The 6,315-nt window shown below is 35.8% G+C and overlaps 1 pseudogene; it reads right to left on the bottom strand.

The window, feature by feature from the left end:
* Window positions 1–4,241: 4,241 nt before the first annotated feature.
* LOC113077679 (monofunctional C1-tetrahydrofolate synthase, mitochondrial-like) overlaps window positions 4,242–6,315 on the bottom strand; it is a 35,354-nt pseudogene continuing 33,280 nt past the window's right edge.

Below are 6,315 nucleotides of genomic sequence, written 5' to 3'. Positions count from 1 at the left end.
GCACATGACAAGAAATAACAGCATAGTGCAAATTGTGTGTCTCTAAATTAGGAAAAGGCATCACACAAGAGTGAAAAAGTCCCAGATTGGTTGGAGCCAACTCAATCTCATGAAAAAAAAAAACTGTTTTGCAAAGTTGCAATTCCTTATGAATATGTATATTGAAAAAATGAATAAATAAATAACAAAAACAGAATGAAGGTCCACGCCTGAACTTAACCATCAGTGGGGAACGAGAAGATTGTATGAAAAAGTACAGATGTGATGTACGAATTCATACAAAATCAACCATCAATTTTTCAAAACAATCTTTTTTTTTTTTAATCCAGAATCACTCAGAGTATGGTTTCTCCCATCAGCAAATGGGAAATGGAAAACCTGGATTACAGAAAAAGGGACATTGCTGTTGCTCCAGTCACAACCTGTTCCAGTCCACTTGTTGTTTAACAATTCACAAAGAGTAAGGAATGTTTAATATAGACCTATACTAAAATATAACCAAATTATAACTTGACTATATTTTTACTCTATGCCATCTAGAAACTCTTATGTCTGGCACTTATTGTGATATTTAAATAAATGACTTTGATTAATTGCAACATTATGCTAATATTCATTATGACAGCACTCCTGCACTTAAATATTAATAATATATTCAGAAGCAGAACTACTTGAATGATAATTCAAGTCAAGTAAACATATTCAAACAGTAATGAGCCTATAACCTGGCGGATATTCTGACTCACAATGTCATAAAATATTGAGAACATACACATTCATCCTGAAGAATTGTGAACGGTATAGAAATGCAGTCATTTTCTTGAAAAATCTCCAAAGAAAATCTCAATTTTCTGTTCTCTGACGACATCCCATGTTGTTGTTGTCTGGACCAAAAAAAGTGTCGCACCTCTGCTGCAATAACCGATGGAGTCAACCTGACTGCCTCAATACTGCATCACTGCAAATGTACTCATTAAACTTGAAGAAAAGCTCTAAGAATAGACACGTTTGAACGTTTTCTCGAATAGGCCTACATGCTAAGGCGAATCAAGAAAGCGCACAGCGCAGTCACAGCTGTCAGAGGAATCAGATGTTTACATACAGCAACAGTAACTAGCTGCGCCACACATCTGACTCAAGGGGTCCCGAATGGGGATACTTAGGAGAGCATGTTAACTGTTTTACGCCTCTTCTATCCACACACATCCAAAACGTCACATCAGAGCGACAATATTACTTTTCAAACGCAGTGTTACCTTGCCGTCTACGTTTTCTCCATCCTGAGTGTCGCTGAGCTCCGCGCCGATGTCCTCTGGCGCATCTTCAGGGCTCTTCGCGTCCCGCTGCACGGATGGTGTCGCTCCCATGCTGAATAACGTCGCTAAGTCAAATAAGGAGTCTTCAAAATGAAGTAGTTATCCAATAGCTTGTGTTAATGCGCCCTGCAGTCCGTCCCGAGGGTTGTCTGCTTTGGAAAATGTTGAAACGGGTCTGTAGGTTCCACTTTTAGGAGCCCTCCTCCCATCAGTATCACATGGAGAGCAGCCAGGACACGCCTTACACAGCATCAAACGAGAGAGGGACCTGGGAGTGCAGCACCATCAGTTTACACAATTACAAACTGAATTTGGCTAACATCCTCTGGATAATCATGCAAATTATAGAAGATTTAGATGGACAAAATAGACTTCTGAGGCAAGAACTTACCATTCTGATTTATAAGCTGATGTAATTCTTAATTTAAAATAAAAATGAAAATGTAATTTCACTAATAAAAATAACTGAACACATTGGTTTCTGTTACCATTACAACTCAGTATAGTTACAGTAACAAAATGTCTTACACCCCACCCCCCCAAGTGAACATAATCAAAATTGCTCATTATAAACTACATGCTTTCTTTTATTTAAACTGCTCATGAAATTCCATAGAATATTAAGATATTATTACAGCACGTGCCTTTCTTAGTAAATTAAAAATATGCAGAGCCATTCATTTTACAATGGCATGCAGCTAGCTGCAGTAATGAAAATATTAAAGCTTAAGCTTCAGCCCTGGTTTATTTACAGACAGTGGGGAATGTCAACATTGGGGCCTCCACAGAAATACAGCCCATGGAACGTGTTCCCGCAGGAAATCTCAAATTAAGAGGGCACTGTTAGTTTGCATCCACATGCATGCATCTAAACCAACCATGCAGTGAGGTCCCTATCTCTCTCTGTTAATTACATGTTTGGCTGTGTTTCAAAGCATTTTGTTTACAAGCTTTAAATGCATAAATTACAGGCCACTTGCGAATCACAACCAAGTGTGCACAAGCCACCTCGTGGTGGCACGATACACTGGCTCTTTGTGTAGAGAAGTAAACAACACCTAGTGTAAGGGTTAAGATTAAAATATATAATACATTCAGGTTTATTAAGAATACCAAATGCATTATGCAGTAGATTTAGGGTAATTTGGTTATGTTTATGTTATGCAAAGATCATTCCTGTAGATGCCTATATGCTGTGCGATTGGAGAAAGATTGGCCATTGTTATAGGATAACATGCGCTATAATAAAAGAGGGAAAAACATTTCAAGAATGGACTGAGGACATGTTTGCCCTTCAGAAATACCCAGACCATATTTAGAGGCAGTAGTTTGTGGTGGTAAGAGAAGTGGTATGTTTTGAGCACATTGTTAAATCCATAATTTAAAAAAAGACATAAAGCAAAAAGGCTCAGATCATGACCTGTCTTGAGAGTGTAAGGGAGTTATTTTTTTTGTGCCCTCAAAAAAAAAAAAAAACTCTCTTATTACTTAGAGCAGTGATTAACTAATATCCAACATTTTATAGGTTAGGACTCCTAATTTAATCAAGGTTCAGACTGTATCGTAATACATTCACACTGTAATTGAATTAAGTAACATTGACTTTGTCCAGTGTGACCCCTCACACACTTGGTGCAGAACGAGGCCCAATGACAAATAAGCTGAAACCCAAAGCAATTGCAGTTATTAGTAAATAACGACTTAATTTGCCTTTTAGCTGATGCTGAATGAGGCAAATAAAAATAATCTAAATAATCGGTGCTTGAATTGCCAGATTTTGACTAAATGTCACAAAAGAACAGTCCTAAAATAATTGAAGCAGGATCTCTGTGACCCTAACAACATAACTTAATTGAAACATGCCTGATTTGAGATTCTTGACATAGACGTGGACTTTATGAATTGCCTATAAAAGGACTGACGTCAGTACAGCTAATTCAGAGTTCCCAGTATTTGTTAGGCTATCAGGCTGATGCTGCAATAATCACAATGATATTGTTATATGATACCATTCAAAAGTTTGGGGTCACCATAATTTGTTTAAAAGTGAAAACAAGTGAGGCATTGATATTGTTACAAAAGAAAATCCTTTTCAACAAAATGCTGTTCTACTGAACTTGCTATTCATCAGAGAATCCTTTCAAATGTATCGTGTTTTCCACAATATTTAGCAGCACAACTGTTTATGAACATTGATAATGAGAAATGTTTTAATTCAGCATATTGATGTGTTCAAATTCATGACAAAATCTTACCAACCCCATACATTTAAACTGCACAGTATTGGGTGAAATGCATTAAATAAGCAGTAAAAAGTCTTACAAAAGGTCAAAAGGGCAGCAGTCACTATAGCAGCAACAAAAACCCATGTGCTAAATAATAAAATAATTACTTTCCCCTCTTTCAAAGCACACAATCTATTTGTTTTTTTACAACATGGAAAAAAAAGGAACAATGACACTCTGGACAACCGGCCATTCATTTTAAGTGCCTAAAGAAAAAGAAAAAAAGGCAAGAGATTAGAAGTACAAGAGACTACAAGTTTTTGTGTGTGAGTATTTGAGATGTCAAGCTGAGCTGGTCAGCTAATTATTTGTGTCATCAATGACAGAAGCAACAGGCCTCTCTCTGAAAGGGTATGAATGAGTACTGCGGCCCTCACAGGGTGTCTCTGATGGGACTGCATCCTGTAGAGGCAAAAGAAAAGAAAGACCCTGTGGGGGTCAGTCGTCTGCTACTGTGTAATACATCACAGCTCTTCATTCGGATAAAAGACCAAGAAATCTAATCTAGAGGAATTTCATATTTGTGGACCAACAGTCTGACTTCACAATATGGATTAGTGATTCATTAACTCGTTCATACATCACTAATACATTCTCTCACACACACTGGATGCTGAACCATTACATTTTTGGAAACAGTGGCCCATTGATAAACAAAAATAAAATGAACGAATGAGAATGTTCAGTATTGTTTTATTGTTGTCAACTTGTTCGGATTGCTTTTTTCATTGTAGAATCTATCATCACTGGGAAAATACAGGTTTTCAAGCGTACATATCTATTGCGACAGTCAATGGAATTCTTCTTTACTCACGTAGCACTGTAGTAATCAGAATAACAGATAACAGAGGAACGTCTCAAAACGAGACTTTCTGGCATGTACCCACATGCACGCTGAAAATGTGCATTCACAGGTAGTCAGATCTATGCAACACTTCATTTATAATAGAAAGAGAGACAGAGAGAGAGAGAGAGAGAGAGAGAGAACAGGTGTCAAACCACTAACACCACTTGTAATTTTGTTTGGTGTAGTGTCTAAAAAAAAGCACCTCAGACTTAAGATTCAGAACATATTTGTCCGTAACAAATATCTGAAACCGTTTAATGCTACACAAGGAGAATAGTAGTAGTATTTGAAAAAAATAATCTGAAACATTTAAGACAGAAATATTAAAGCATTAATGGAATGTTAGCTATGTAGAATGAGTTTAAAAGCTTTTGTGCGTCATTCAATTGTAAACACTAAAACGCTATGTAAACAGCAATTTACAGAAAGAAAAATGAAATGTAAATCCTAAAACTCCAAGTCTCCAAACCAACAAGTATAAAAAATAAATTGTGGAAAAGCAAGAATCCACTGGTAAGTACAAAATTCATGAAGTAGTTAACATTCAGGAGTTACATTTGGTAAAAAACAACCCTGAGCAAAACAGAAGAAGGAATGTTTGTTGATCTAACACTCAGTAGTTTCATTGCTAGAAGGCAGTAGATGAGCTGTAATCAGTGGCATATGAACGGAGGCCTACACGGACACGGAGGAACACCTGAGAATGGGAGAAAGCAAAAAAGAGGGGAAAGAAATTAAAGGAGAGACTTTTAGGTTTATTTAATCAAATCTGACCTTTTTGTTGTGTGGCCTGAGCAAAACACAAAAACAAAATTGTCTCATTGTTCTGTCACTCTTAATTTCATTTTTACTGGTCAAAAGTATGTGTGGGACTGTAGAAATGTCTTTAGAAGAGTCCTTTTATCTCCTCCGTCACAGGATCAAGGTCAATGTCATAGAAACAGGGTCGCGTAGGCAAGCCTGGCATGGTGCTCATCTGAAAGAAATGTATAATTCAGTGTATAAGGAAAAAAGAAACTAAATAAAAGTAAATAAAAAGTTTATAAATAAAAAATTTAAATAAAAGTTGAGTTTAAATAAAATATCACAGCACAAAGTAAAAGAGTCGGTGTGAACTAAAGGTTTGTTGAATGATGTTAAGGCACTTAGAGGACTATAACTGATACATAGTTTGTTTTCATTACAAGTGATTAAATTAGTCAATGTCCTTTAGATTTATTTAACTTCAAGATCATAAAGTCATTCTTAAAAAATGGTTTCAAACATCTATTCTAGGCAAATCTTGTTATTTCCAAACGACTTCTCTGGCATATAAATCTCAATTATAAACATAACCTAATGATGGAAACACTAAAACCAGATATATCACCTAATGAATGCAGTTTTTGTTTTTTAAAGAGACAATTGTGGTCTTTAGTGGCTCCCAATTTTTGCCATCATCTTGAAACTGTTGTGTCTACTACAATTGTGATAAAACGATACGTAATGTAATGTTTTAGAATCAGATCAGTATATACAAATAATTAATATTTACTCAGTTTAAAAACGTATGCAGATTTAGGATTAAATGATTAAAAGTAAAATATAAAGGTCATCATTTTATTTCCCTTACAACAAAATCTATAGCCAGTGGTCAAACCAATTGATTACATAAAAGAAAAATGAACAACCTTAAAAATACCACAGATTAAAATCAAGTGACTGGCACACATGTGAGACTCAGGAAAAATAAATGAATTATCTTAATTAAATTATCATTACAAAAAGAGGCCGAGACAGAAAAAGAGAGAAAACAGCACATCATTTATCCAGCAATTTTACCTTGCCCAGAGAATGAAAACTAGCCCATCATTTTCATAGAGGTCTT

The sequence above is a fragment of the Carassius auratus genome, unplaced genomic scaffold (genome assembly GCF_003368295.1).
Source record: "Carassius auratus strain Wakin unplaced genomic scaffold, ASM336829v1 scaf_tig00023162, whole genome shotgun sequence".
Lineage (NCBI taxonomy): Eukaryota > Metazoa > Chordata > Actinopteri > Cypriniformes > Cyprinidae > Carassius > Carassius auratus.
Note: the sequence above shows the minus strand (reverse complement) of the source record. Positions and strands in the feature narration are given on the sequence as shown.